This window comes from Ischnura elegans, chromosome 7 (genome assembly GCF_921293095.1).
Source record: "Ischnura elegans chromosome 7, ioIscEleg1.1, whole genome shotgun sequence".
NCBI classification, from domain to species: Eukaryota; Metazoa; Arthropoda; class Insecta; order Odonata; family Coenagrionidae; genus Ischnura; species Ischnura elegans.
In genome coordinates, this window is record NC_060252.1 from 5,944,679 (window position 1) to 5,960,214 (window position 15,536).

Sequence of the window (15,536 nt, forward strand, 5' to 3'; positions counted from 1 at the left end):
AATTGTAAGTGGCCTCCATTGCGCACAGGAGGGACCAGAGTCCTCTAGAGAGCCATCTAATGATTAAAGAGCGGAGTCGCCGCGGTCCATCGTTAATTAATTGGCTCATCATCAATGGCGGACTGTTTTGAACCAATGGCCTCCACACATTCGGAGTTCGCTTGCTTTCGATGTTTCAATTGAAAATTACGTGAAATGTACAATCACCAGCGATAAACATTTCTAATAACTCCAAAAATGAGTTTCAGGGTTTTCATTTAAGTTTCGCAGATCCCATAATAATACCTCTTACTGAATAACCGACGACCTTCGTACGCAATAAAAATTTCTATCTCCATACATCAGTTTCACTTTTTTCCACCAATGGCATTGTTGCCACGCTTCATATGTTTATAGTTTAGAGTACCCATTGTCGTGGCAAACAAATTTCTTCATACTGTATGAAGTCTGGCAAGTCGATTAACTAGATTATATTATACCATGAGAGATGAAGCAGATATTTCAGCTGAATCAACAAAGGCGCCATTTTTTGGAAAAATTATCTGATATCCTGGAGTAAGAGGCTTCGGAAAATATCTCAACTCATCTTTAATTCCCGACGATCTTCATATGTTCAATAATATTGTTGAAAAATAAAAGCATGATATCTGCCCATTTCCCTACAAGACTCAAGGAGGCGTTTGGCTTAATAGTGGCGGACATCGCATTTCTCATATTGGAAGCGCATGCGAACATTCGACTTGTTGACGAAGCAGTGTTGACTCTGGGAGCGACCAGTTTGTGCAAGATGGAAGAGTTGCGTGTAGAAGGAGGGAGGAAGAGCCACGGCCATGAAGATGAGGAGGGGCTGAGGGGAAAAGGTAGAGAAGGGTCGGACGAATAATCGAAAGGGGTCAGACCCTTTCACAATGAAGAGCATAGCAGTTAGAAGACCCTTTTAATCCCGAAAGGCTCTATTCCCTGGGGTTCCGCAGCTGTGAAGGGCATCTTCAAATGGCTGACTGGGTCAATTATTTCAAACCTCAATGTAACAGTCATTACGTAGAGCTGCTTTATTTTTCGTAAGATGCAGAGTGATTCGATACCATACGCCAAATAAATATGTGAACTACAAGTGAGAGCAACAGATGGCGTAAGGGCTCCTTTTCAATTTTTTTAGTTTCAGTTGAGAATAATGGAAAGAGACCCATATTTTTCCGCTCATTGATCCGCTGCCTGCTTCTCGAGCTATTCGCGGCGACAAACCCATGACATTGACCCCTTCGAGGATAAGTTGATGGCGTCAAGGAGTCCTGCCGATCTAGTCACCGCTTATTAGCTACTCCCCCTTCACCATCATCGGTTTCGCTTGGCTCATTGCAGTTGACACTGAGCAATGCTCTCTCTTAATGAGCGGTCCTCCCTCGACGAGTTAATTCACAGGACCCCCTGATGACGTCACCAACTCATAAAAAGTGGGCTGCAACTTTTCCGCTCTTTTGGCTTAAACTGAAAAGAGAGTGGCTGAATGAGGAAGACTTGTTATTCGTCCTCACTTATCTTTCTTTTCCATTTGCCGAAACCTTTTCATGGATCGCGTGTTCAGATTTGAGTGATAGACCTCATTGGAGGAAAGGTTGCTTGGCAACGGAATATGACCCCTAGACGGGGGTCTAGGAGGGGAGGGGCTAGTTTGGGTTTAATAATGGGGGAGGGTTGCCAATTGTCCCTATTAAGAGAGAAATAGAACGCGCCATAAAGATAAGAAGGGGCTGGGGAAGCGGTTAAGGAGAGAACGTAAAGTACTCCTTGATCCCGCAGTTACTCGCACTTAGGAACATGGACTTACCCGCAAGGGTTACAGAGAAGCCGTGGGACGCAAGTTCAGAAAGCGATGCACAGATATCAAAAGAATTAGGCTGGAATTAGGAATTAGAGAACCGCTAGAGACTCGGAGGCTGTGCGCTTGGCTGAGATTGCTTGAGCAACTGAGAATAGATATCTTTAGGAGCGACACGGAGAACATCATATCAGAACCCCAAACATATTTCCAGGTCCGACGGAAACGATGAATAACGAGAGATATTTTGCCGAATGGATAGATATGGTAATTAATTTTTCTCCCGAACAATAAAGGACTTGAATAAATGCTTGACGGAACTATTTTGGAGCATTTCATTTTTATTTTCCAACAGCTGGTGTCCTAACACCCCTTACCATGGGCGTACCCAGCGTGGGGCAGGAGGGGGCAACTGCCCCCCTCCCCCCAGAAGCAAAAATCGCAAATGCCTACAAGGATAATAATGTTTTTCAAGCAAATAATTTTAAAAACTAATAAAGAGCTGTTAAAGTTTCCTTAAAATGTTGATTTCATTCACCTTTTCCATGCTTAAATCTTACCTACAACTTGAACAACCATGGCTTGTCCACCCCCCCTAGTTTTGATCCTAGGTACGTCCTTGCCCCTGCCACACGCCTGATAAAGCGTAGGGATTAAGGGATTGCGGGGTAGTATGTGGATGTAGATGAAGATTAACTCTTCAATAAAAAGGACCTGGGAGAATGAGCAGTGCGAGGGAATTGGAAGAACATTCGGGACAAAAACGAAAAGGCTTTGAAGAGCGTTCGACAATGATAAGTCAACAGTATACGGCGAATGATGTTCAGGAACTGTTCCGGGGTTTTCAGCCGGGTGAATATCTCTAAGGTCTCCAACGTTTCGGCTCCCGACTCGGGAACTGTCGTCGGGGAAATATCTCAGCCAATCACGTGGCACCAGTCTAAGACGAGGAGCTATAAATACCGGCCGGTAATTCACTCTCGAACCTTCTTCCCTGAAGACGGTGCCCGAGTCAAGAGACGACACTTTGGAAGTCATGGAGATGTTGACGCGGCAGGACGCCCGGGAAAATTTATTGAAAATCATTCGCTGGGAAAGCACCAAGTGGCAATGAAGACTGAGACTTGTGTAACTGGGGAGGAGATTGGTAGTGGAAGAGAGCATTTAGAAAAGAACATTTATGGGCCGGAAGGAAAGTGCTGCAGCTGCAACACCACAGGATAAATAGGTACTTAAGCATACTCCACAAGATATCTTGTAAATTTTCGCTGCTCATGATGACATCTGGTGATCCCTCGAGCACAGGTAGAATTTTTTGAACAATTATTTGAGACAGTGTCGCCATGCACTGCTACGGGCTTCGTGAGGCATTTAGCAAACACCAATGAATCATTATAGAAAATGTAACAATTTTCGGTTGTTCCCGCGGCGGTTACTGTGGCGAAGACAACAATTTCGTTGGCAGCAGTGCCAACCGAACCGAAAATAAAGAATTTCATCGCACACCGCGGATATCTCCTATCCTGATTCACCCCAAAAACACATGCCCACTTAACTCCCACACGGCCTATAGAATGCATTTCAAAAATCACCCAAAATTTGCTGTCTCTCATGGCATTGCACCTCCAGCACATGATATTTACGGTTTCATCTCTCCTTATTCAATTTACTCTTATCCTCCATAAACACGTAGTGAACTATATTCAATGAGTTCTCCAGATCATCCTCTCTATCAGCTTCCACAGTGATATCATCAGCGAAGTGCAGCATGTTGATATAATCTCCGATCACCTTTATTCCACGTTTAACTTTTCCGTCACCGCTACCTTCATGTACATTGAAGAGTGTTGAAGATTTCTTCCTTCTTCTATGCGAGTGAAGTGTGCCCCGCTGGTTCCGACACAGCTGGTAGCACTTCCTCCGCCATTGATTTCAGCAATAGTATTGCCTCCTAAGCATAGTATTGCTGTTTTTTTGGGGGGTCCATTACTTTCAGCGGCGCCTCGTAGGAATTGGAATGTATCATTATGCTATCGATAATGCGTCAGAGGACTGATATTTGCAGGCAAGTGTCTTTTACCTTAAGGCATTCATCAATTACTTTTTTACATTGTATTATAAGATGGTGAAATTAAAACATTCAATGGAGATTGACATCTTTTCAATTATTCGAGAAGTTACTGGGTTTGGGGGTGCCAATCCTCTTATTCTGTCACTACTCCCATACATTCCTATTCGTTCTAAACCAAAATGGTTTTCTGAGAACTTCGGTGCGATTTTTCCGACTATTATCCGAATAAGGATTGCTTCTGGAGGTGCGTGGCACTCTTCGCATTTCTGAGTCCTTTCCTTCTTTGGTAGAGTCTTCACCATCATGCTCAAATTTAAGTCTTCTAGTAACTTGCCGGTTTCCTATAAAAATTGTTTATTCCATAAATTGCGCCTTGCTTTCTCAAATTCGCTCCTCAGTACATCTACGTCATGGATGCCAGCCTATAATTGGTCCTGGTCGTCCGTTAAATGCTTCTCCTATATGTATCGGTCCTGTCTACAGATCTTCAACCCACTGTTTCCATCATCATCAGCACTAGTCAACAATTATTCTGAGATTGGTTCGACCTATGTCTCCACTCAATCCTCCAATCTTTTCACATCAACGGGCGGAGGCCCTGGCGATAGCAACGAGGGCCCACAAGGTCCACTTGAAGGGACCTGAACACTCAATCCATAATAGGCACAACACACACACAAAACAAAAAGCAACACTCAAACAAATCATGAATAAAATGTAAAGTAAAATATGGTAAATTAAAATATTGATTAGGGTTGCGTGCTGAAAATGAGCACACACCACGAGTCCTGAGTCAGGGGAACTGTGGATGGAATGAAGATTGATTTCGCTTCCGAGTATCGACAGCCGCGGTAATGTAATGAAAAATAATTGATTTGGCAACCGATCCATAAAGATTGTTTTCTGAAAAAAACATCATTGCGTAAGATTTTTTGACTAGGGTGAGGCACCCGTTAAAATTCTAAGGATATTAAAGGCTAAAATTTGGCATTACTACTCTAAAATAAGTGTATAGTTTACTGCTTAAAGTGTGTTTTAAGTAAAAGAAAAACTAACCTACGCTACGGCAACATATATTGCCTACCGTATGCACTGAGGCACATTCTTGAAATCACCACATCCATCACATTATTGGTTTTTACTTCCTCTTGTCTTCTCACCTAATCAGCATCTGTCCATCAACATGGATTTTGAGAATCCCTCGCCCTTCTGAGCTGCTTCAATAATTAATTAGCTCCACCAATTTCTCATTCCTTTCAAAAGAATTATTCCATGCGACCCATTTCCAGTAATTCGTCGCTCGTTTTTTTCTGATCCACATCTTAATTGATTCCTAATTCGACTAAGCCTAATCTTGGTCGCCTGTTCTCATCTGAATTTCTCCCTGTTTACAAAAACTGCCGCCGCCCGCGACCCGCCGTACAATTGGGAATGGTTGAGTGCATGGCTGCACATACGAGGGTCCCCGTTTCGAATCCCGAGCGAAGCTGGCTAGGATACTACTGCAGATACAAAATTCACGAGATGGAAGTTTGCAATGAAAGGGAAAGGGACAGTTTGTTCCCCCACCCACTGTGAAATTCACACGCCCTTCACTCATTCCGGAGTAGAATCTACCCTAACCTAAACAAACATACCTTCATGGTGAATCTCTGAATCAGCGAGTGAGCTGCGCCTTCAAAAAATAAGAAACGTTTGATAAGAAAGGGAACTATAGAGCTCCTTCTCTCACAAGGCCATTCGTGTTGTTGCAGCCTCCACTTCCATCAGTCTCGCTCTTCGGCGTTCATTTAATTGGAGGAAGGAAGTCCAATGAATTTCCAACGCCTATCTTGTCTCCCTTGTCCTCTGTATTCTGCACAGAATTTTCCTCACCTAAATATTTGGACTAAGTTGTCATACCTAATTAAATGTCCGATGAGCTTTAATAAGCCAACATTCCCTTTATACTCCGTGTTGTGCAATCTAGCTGTTAGGTAATGACTAAGATTGCATTTGGTATCTATAGAAAGAAAATACAGAAAATTCTTCTGAGGCATTGGAGATTTCAAATAGGCAGGTGTAGTCAGTAAGAAGATGAAACAACCTAATATGCCATTGATACATGATGGCCTGATGAAGACAATCATCGTGGGACAAGTAGACGGCAAGAACGGAAAGGAAGACCTCCAATTCAGATATATTGAACAGTTAATGAAGGATGTTAAAGAGAAGAATTACTCAGCTTGGACAAGATTAGATAATGTTGAGCGGAGAGCAGCGTCAGAGCAATCTTAGGATTAGAGTTGACCACTGACGATGTGTGTCATTGCGAGGGGTGGAGGGTATCCCAAATGGCTCATACCAATATCGCATGAGGGCCCACGTGCCACGCGAATAGATCGATCATGGCCCCGGGGCCGCATGTGGTCGGCCGGCCCAATTCCCCCGGCGGCTATGCGCCAGGTCGATAACTCACTCAGTGAGTGAGCGCGGAGGGGTCCATTCATGCCGCTCCGTGATCCGATTGGACACGTGGGGGGCCCTCAAAGGGGGCCGCGAGATAGCAAGGGCCCCCGATCACGCGACACGAACACGTCACCTCGAAGTAAACAGACACGCCCCACTCCCTGTACATGCATACCCTGAACATCATAGTGGCATTTCGTCCCAACATCCACCCGAAGCACAGCAGGCTCACAGTTGTATTTATTTAGTTGCCACCGGTGAATAACATTCGCCATTCTCGTCAAAGACTACTTCTTACATTTTAATGCTTTAAATATTGTCAATATTGTAATTCTTCGACTTGATTCCCATCCCCTATCTTGTTATTTACCTACTAGATAGGAAATGCCTTGATAGTTCGATATAAATGAGGAGCAACCAGCAAAGATACGAATGACATTGGTAGATGTCGACATTAATGAAGATATGACAAGAAATGTTAATGAGAGTACATAGTGATTGCATAAACGTAATACCTCATGCACCTCCTCATTGGAGAAGATACTACTTGAGGAAAACAAGCGACATGGTTGGTCTGGTGCGAACTGGAAAACGATTTCCGAGTTCCTCACGGACCCATGCAAGGAGCAATGCGTTTGCCTTAGCAACGCCGCTCCCATGATCGAAGCAAATCAACAGCAACAATGAGACTCGGATCGATCGATAGTTGACTCACCCGCGAGGCAGCAGCACCGCTCCTCCCGCCGTCCGATCCGCGCCATACCCTGCACTCTCACCCGGATGGTGCGTCACTCAGCAGCAGCAGCAGCACCATGGTGAGTGAACCCGCGCACCGCCGGACAACACTCACTTCTGCCGCATCTTGTGAGGAAGAGACGCCCCGCGGGAGGCCCTCGTCGTCGTCGTGTCCCCTGCCTCCGTCCCTCTCTGCGTGGGGCGATCACGGGAGAGGGAGACAGACACGTGCGCCGACGAGACAGAGCGGCGGCGGCAGCAGCGGGAAAGAGAGAGAGGACTCATTTGAGGAGGGGGGGGGGTCGGGAGGGGAGGGGCACTGCGGCGTCGCCCCCCCTTTATATGTGTGCCGCCGCCGCAGTCTCTTTCCCCTCCGCCGCCTCACCCTCTGTCCCCTTTATCGGCCAGGGTCTGGGGGAGGGGTCAGGGATAAGGGACATGCGCAAGGGACGGGCTCAGCGCCGCGCCGCGGACGCCGCCGAAAACCATTTGCATACAAAAGTCATCTTCTTTCTCCTTCCTATTTCCCTGATTTCTAGAACATTTTTTTAAATTTCCCTTAATCTATAGCAATGGAAAGCAGTTGTATGAGAGACTTTGCAGAGAAATAGGAAAGTATGCTGTTGAATAAAATTTTTTTTTTCCAGTAATGTAACTTATTCCGGTCAAAATACATGCAAACTCTAAGCAGTCTATTCTTAAAAATCTGAGATTTTTTATTTAAAAAATATTTAAAAATCATTAAAACATTCCACTTATCCTAGACTTGCCTACTTATTTAAAATTACTTTACCTAAACTTAAATTTATCTTGCCCCCTAAAAAAATATGCTACATACACTACTGCTACAATATGTGTCTTTCTCTTAAGTTTTAGCCCAAAGTGATTAGTCAAGTTATCCCTCTAGTGATGTTTCTTTATATCAATTACATTTTAAAATATTGAAATTCATTGCCTTCTGCGGAGGTTGGAATTTTAACCATGCTAACATGCGGTGCAAAACTTCATGCAATGCAGAGTTACTTCATTTTAGAACTATTTTTTTCCTAGGAATAACTTTTACACAATATGTTAAAGTAGTTAACCCTTAGGCTGCAGGAGTTCACGATTTTATCTGCCAGCCAGTGTAGAAGAGACCCCTTTTGCAGGAGGCACCCCCTGCCACAAGGGCTGGTAGGACATAGAGTTAAGCCCCTTAGCGATCCTTATACAGCGAGGGAAAGTGCCCCAGTGCAAGATATCCAAGTAGCAATAAAAATTTTGGGTAAATGCAATTTTGAGTCAGCGCACAAAACGTATAAAAACGTTCCCACACACTAAGGATCAAAACGCAAAGAAGCCAACACGTGAATTCAATGGATTCGGCTTTTACTTTGTGAAAATCCATGTTGAAATGAAAATACACAACCCTGGTAACTTTACACTGGAAAATTAATTTATTTGCACTAGGTACTAGGTATAGGTACCAATAAATAATTTTCCAGAGAAAAGTTACCTGGGTTGTGTATTTTCATTTCAAGCCAATACCTACATTTTTCCCAATGTCAGCAGAGAGATAAACAGGTTCAAATCCCAGCGGTGACAGAGAATTTTCAGAGAATACCCGATCCCTGCTTTAATGTGGTGTGGAGGACATTTCAAGCGTAACACTCCGTCCGTTGGATGGGACGTTAAGCCATGGTCCCCTTGGAGCCTTTCGTTAAGAGCAGGCTAATGCTGACGCCAGGTTTCTCTCCATCCTTCCCACCATATTCCTTCCTTTGTGGTGCAAGTGACCTCAGCTGTCAGACACCTCCTCCAAATACCATACCAAACCATATGATAACCAGACTACCTAATCACTCTTGGCCAAAACTCAGCAGAAAGATGTATTATTATTATTTATAATAATACCACAAAGATGTGTGGAAAGGCACTCAAAACAAATTGTTGGGAATAACACCTGAGGAATGTATTAATGAAGCAAGCATATTAGCTTTTGTCTTTCCTTGCCAGTACAGTCAAATCAGCCAGCCCTTGTCCAGGCATGCATGCCTTCACGATTCAACTTCAGGGATTTACCGTATATGTCTGAATATAGTCCCCCCTTTTTTTCCAAAAATGCCCATGGCAAAAGTTAAGGGGGGGACTATATTCAAATGCATTTTTTTAACTTTTCCTGAAACTGAAGCCTCAAAATTAGGGGGGGGGGGGACTATATTCGGAGTAATACGGTACTGTCCATGAATGCCACACAATTCCACCGCAGATGGTTTTCAGGCCATCATAGAAACTCTGGGAAGAAAACCTTTTGTCTATTCATATATTTATGGCAACACCTTTAATTCTTCGCATACATTCACTGACTTTGGCATGAGTTACGGCTATCTCTTGCAGGGAATTCTGACAATCGTTACTCTACTACGTAAAAATATAGCATAGGCCAAAGTGTGGGTCTAGACTCTCCACTTTCATCTTTGCTGTTAACCAAGTATACAACGAGGATGGTAAAAGAGGCGGCGAAAGAAATGTAGCCGACTCAACCTGAGTAAATTGATGTTTATACCACTGAGGTTTGCGTACGATATGCCATTGATTTGGCAGGGGTCAAAAGGTCTTCATGCATTGGAGGATGCACAAAATGAACAATGTCATGAACACCACAAGAAGATGAAAACAACAAAGTCACATTTTTTTTAAAACTAAGAGAACATGGAACTTGAGACTCATCCATAGGTAAGGATTTATTCTTGGAGGTTCCAAGCATGCTCATGAGCCCCCATCACATACAAATTTAGTGTGAATCGAATGAATTAAGCCCCCTGATGTATTACAAGGTTTGGAAGTTATGGCTTTTGCATACTGCTTATCTTGGATTATTAGGATTAAAATTTATTGTAAGGCCATTCAGTGGCATAGCCAAGGGGGCCTGGGAGTCCGGACCCCCCTGAAATATAAAAACACAATTATTTTTCTTCATAAAAGAAAACAAAGAATGGAAAAATCATGAATTTAAAGATATTTCTTTAAAAAATGAAGTTTTTTGATTATGAAAAGTGTTAAAATTAGTTTATAACCGTCCACTTAGTACCCTGTTTTTCAAAAATTTCCCCCCTGTTTTTGGACCCCTCCCTCCCCCAAAGGAAATTCCTGGCTAAGCCACTGAGGCCATTCAAATTCATGCATAAGCGTGGTGTTGGTTATTTTCTATCTTGAACTTCCAAAAAAAAGAGTTGCTATTAAACGAAGTGGAAAATAAAGAAAAATTTTTTTAGCCTAAAAAGCTAAAGCTAAGTTATATATGTAGTTTGTTCGCTTCATCCAGGGGATCGGGTTGGTGTGGTGGCTGGAGTGTTGGCTTCCCATCCCGTGGGCTCGGGTTCAAATCCCGGCAGTGGCAGAGAATTTTCAGAGACTGCCCGATCCCTGCTTGAATACCGTGTGGAGGACATTTCAAGCGCAACACTCCGTCCGTCGGATGGGACATTAAGCCGTGGTCCCCTTGGCGCCTTTCGTTAAGAGCACGCTAATGCCGAGGCCGGGTTTCTCTCCACCCATCCTTCCCTCACGGCACAAATGACCTAAGCTGTCGGTCGCCTCCTCCAAACACCATACCATACCATTGCTTCATCCACCTAAATTCCATTAAGATACAAGATCCAAAAAATTGTTGATGTAATATTTTACAAAAATTAATTAGATTCCCAAATCTTACAATTTGTCAAGAAATTACTTGTCCTGTCACACAAGTGTGCAGAGAAAGACAATTTTCTGCAGGGAATAATATTGCAATATAAAGACGTCAAAACCTGCTGCCTGAGCATGTAGATGAAATGGTTTTTGTGCATGAGAATTTGAAAGGGTCCGATGGTGCCATGGTACGAAGGTGCCCGATGTTACATGATTCATTTACGTATAAAATATTTATTACAACTTTACAAATACCTTTACTCAGGGCTCTTCCTGGCAGATTGGATACATTTAATAATTAAATTATCGACATATTACTAGAGATTAACACATTTCAATTGTGCTTATGGAACTGTTTAAGACAGATTAATTTCCATTCATCTCCTACTTCTTACATAATTACCATCAATGTTCCTTATTATTTTTCCTTTTTGCGTCAGGCTTAGTATTCAGAATGGAAAATTCACTAGGGCATAGTGAAATTAGAATATGTTGGTGTATGCATTGTTGTATTGCCTGCTCTAGAAATTATCATACTCAACTCGAGTCGACTTGATACTTGCGAGTAGTTTTCAACTCAACTTCATACTTGACTCAAGATCAAAAAGTGCTACTTGCACACCCCCAGCACCTTTCATTAAGAGCAGGCGATTGTCGACTCTGAGTTTCTCTCCTTCCTCAACCCTACCTAATGGTGTAAATGATCTTAGCCATCGGTCGCCTTCTCCAGACACCATACCATTTCATATAGGCAACCTGCATAGCACCCACAAACCCCCAAACCAAATTTCTGGCTATGTGCGTGATGGAAGACATGAGTTGATGCTTTGAAAAACCAAAGAAGGAGGCAACAGAAACAGGTAAGAGGGGAGATCAGGGAAATGATGGGTTTGATTGAGATGAACAAACGTACAAGTAAAGCACAAAGCAGTTAATTCATAGTAAACATTGCAATCCTCAGATTGGTATGTACTACATCTATTGTAAACCTCCATTTCTCCTCATCTTTCCCATGCCAGTCCTTTCACCTCCCTGAGGTTCTTATCCTTCTTCATCTGTCTTCTTCTCAAGTCTTCCTCTAAGGACTTCTCCATCAATTTTCCCTTCCATAACATTTCTCTTGTGTCTGCTGGTGTATACTTCTCTGAGTTCACTCACCAGTGCCATCAAATATCTGGTGGCGGTCTTCTCTTCTTTTCTCTCGCGTAAAGTTAGGGGCTGTTGCTTCCAAAGGCCCTCAGTGGTGGACGGAGTGTGCCTTCTGGGCAGGGAGGCCACCACTTGTATTGCTGACCATGGGCTACTCCACTAGGGGTTATTCCGAAGTTGAGTGATAGGCGGTAAATTCCTACTTATGGAAGGCGGGCCCACGCACTTTGAATTTTGAGAAAAAATGGGAAGTGGAGGTGCTAGAAACTGTTCTTGGAATCAGTAACCAGTGGCAGCTCGTTAGTCAAATGCTCGGGGGGGCACACTTCAAAGGGGGACAATTGAATATTTTGTGAATTTTAGTTAGTTTTTAAGGCTATTTAGGAATTAAATTTGCTTAATTAACCCTTTCGAGACCGCGGAGTTTTCGTCTTAGCTTGACTGCTGTACCGCTCCCTAAGAGACTCTTCTTTCTCGTGGTACGGAGCATTTTTGGAGGGCATTCATTAAGAAGGGTCTCGCTGAACCTTTTTCGACCCCTCCACGGTGGGACTCCGTATTATCTCGGACTCCAAGAGTAGTTGTGCTCCCTCCTTTCTGGGTTTACGACCATACCTGCGGCATTGGTTCGCGGTCAACTTATGTATTGCTTATATGTATTTAGCAAATGGATAATTGTTGCTTGCACGTAAATTACAGACATTGAATATAATTCCTCATTTTTATCTGAGCATTGTCAAATTTTAAACGAAGTTCTAAGGCCATTATCAAATCATTTAACGCAGCAACAATTTCCATGTTGATGTTTATACATAACTCAAGATATAAGTTAATATTTGTCGTAGAATTTCGTTTAAAAATTGTAAACGCTGCTCAAAAGACAAACAATTCAATTCTTAGTTTATATTTCTTGAGAAATGAACAAATATTTATTTCGAAAATTGACTCTATAAACAATTGTATGACCGCAGTCCCTTACCGCTGAGAGAGGTTATAAAAGACGAAGGGTCCGGGTACCTGCTCCCGGATTCGGAGGGTTAATCCTAAACCCCGAAGCGTTGGGTCCCGAGACAAAGGCGACCTAAACCCACGACCATCCTGAAAGGGGGAGAGCTCGAAAACGTATATATACGGGTTTCGTTTTCTTGACCGGGAAAATCTCACACGTATACGCCCGTGGTCTCCCGGGTCAGGAAACGTCCACACGTATATATAAGTGTACGGTAGGGAAAAGGTTAAAAATAACATAATGTAAATATTTATAATGATAAAATTTAAACCAAAGCAAGGTATTCTGCAACACTGCAGCACCTAGTAGATGCCAGATTATAAGATTATATAAGATTATTATAGATTATTTGTCATACTCCTCTCTAACCCCATCCTCAGTTTTCCCAAGCCCCGTGACTGTACACCCTCCCTCCATCCCCTTCCCCCGCCCTACCGCCCACCACCCCCTCCTACCTTCCTATTTAAGCACAGCGCACTTGATATTTTTGTACCTGATGATGCTGAAAAGCGAAACCGGTCGTATTAATAAATGTAAAATTGTGGAAATTGCTCCTGCTTTTTCATTATCATTACTGACTTTTTGGTCAATCTCTCTCCCCTAATCCACACAAAAAAACACCTTATTTCAACGACAAACACAGTCTATTGATCAAAGGCTGCACCATAGGAAGCAGATTCAGCCCCTTGTATGCAATTTTATTTCTGCCTCCTGGAAGAATCTCTCATTTCCTCCTACCCACTTGCACGCTTAATTAGGCTCCACTTCATTGATGATATCTTCCTTCCCTGTCCTCATGGAGCAAACTCACTAGAGGACTCATTCATTTCAGCACTCTATCACTTCTCTGAACTATCCTTCACCTCCCATTAATCCTTCTCCCGAAAGACATTTACAGATGATTCAGCTTCCTTAGAAAATCAAAAATTCAACTCTTCAGTCCATATTAAACCCACCAATAAACAGCAATACTTGTACTACATTAGCAGTCATCCGCCACACACTATATAAGCTCTAACCTCCTCTATCTATTAGAGGCCATAGAATCTGCTACAACCCTAACTACCTACAATTTTTTCTTAAAAACCTACACCAATCTCTTCTTCATCAACCTGCCAGTGGGAGCCTGCACCCCCCCTCCTCTCCCCAGCTTAAATGGTATGTAGGTACCTACTTTGTCTGATAAAAGTATGTAACCTTTAAATTCAAGTACAATGAAAACAGAAACATCAAGAGCTTAAATACATTTTAGTCTTAGATTTAAAATGCTGTTTTAGAGGCTAATTTAAACATATTTTCTAGGGGAGGGCCCTTGGTAACCCCCATATCACTGGAGGATATTCCATAGTCCCTACACCCCCGGCAGGATTGCTGCCCTTCCCCCAACATAAAACTGTAAACTCTGCTCATGCTTGTACAACAATACATAGATAACATGCTTGTACAAGCATCGTGCTACACGGGGCTAACAAGAAGGCACTGGAGGACACTGTCTTGGGCCCATTGGCGCCCCAGCCATCCACACCGAGGCGACTCCAGGTCGCCCACAAAGCAGACAAGACCTCTGGAGCCATCTCCTCTTCACCCATCTTGTGGCCATTCCTGTCAAAAAGGTCAAGGCTTTTGGGCATTGAAGATGCAATGAATCGTAGTGCAGCCACTGCGACACTATTATAGATATGCCAGGGTTTGCGTTTACGTCATATACATTGTAATGCCTGGATGACTAAGGCTGCAGACCCAGTTCCTCCATCATCATCTCACCCAGAATAAGGGGTAGGTATTTTGAGTATGTGATGTGCTGTATCTCGGCTCCAACGATCCTCCTCGCCTCATGGAAAAGCGTCCTTCCAGTGCAGGCTGATCTTGGCCAACTCCTTACCAACGCGGTTTGGCTCTCCCATGAACAGTGTGCGCAGAACAATGAGGACACATTGTTCATTGGCTAAATTAAAATTAAAATGGATGACGAAGAATTCTTTACTTGTGCAACTACACTGAGTTATATCATCTTAGTATCATTTACCTGTATTTAAAAATGAGATAACGCTGTCATAATAATAATGTTTGAGTTAGACCCCGAGGGTTGGATTGCATAATGATAATGATCAAAACCCCACAAAAGAACTGTTCAGTGAACACCATAATATCAACAATCTGAGAATGGACGATAATACTTCTGACTATGTCCAAGTGCACTAGGTGGCCATTTCGTCAATAATAATATGAATATCCTCAAATTCAGTATACATAGCTATCTCATCAACTTCTTTTATAAGAGGTAATGCAAACCTATTAAATTTTATATAAGAAATATATTATGCACGATGACCTATTATACAATATTAAAGGTCTTTGTCGACTAACCTTCGTAAAAGATGTTTTTTACAATAATTTAGTGTAATACAGATCAATATAGACCTTAGGTTTTAGGTGTACTTTTTCTTTTTCCATCACAGCACCTTTCCTAAGCAGGATATTGCTTGCTATTGAAGTATTGAAGTAGAGAGTTTTCACAGCGTGTTCTAACACCAAAGACGATAAATTTAGTTTATGAAAGCGAAATTCTCTTCATCGCATGTATATACTTATGGATGAGCTGCATTTACAGATTTGTATTCCTTCTATCAAGCTAG

At 42.7% G+C, this 15,536-nt stretch overlaps 1 protein-coding gene across 3 annotated transcripts in view; it reads right to left on the bottom strand.

The window, feature by feature from the left end:
• Positions 1-15,362, bottom strand: part of LOC124161925 (growth arrest-specific protein 2-like) — a 51,112-nt gene extending 35,750 nt beyond the window's left edge. Inside the window, exons 1-2 of one of the 3 annotated variants that reach the window (XM_046538190.1) lie at positions 15,322-15,362; positions 7,054-7,265 (exon numbers count right to left, since the gene is read on the bottom strand). The gene's annotated coding sequence lies outside the window, so the exon portion shown is untranslated. Of the gene's footprint in view, positions 1-7,053; positions 7,328-15,321 lie in introns of those variants that run through there. The other 2 variants (XM_046538187.1, XM_046538191.1) reach the window with 2 other exon arrangements.
• Between the last annotated feature and the right edge of the window lie 174 nt (positions 15,363-15,536).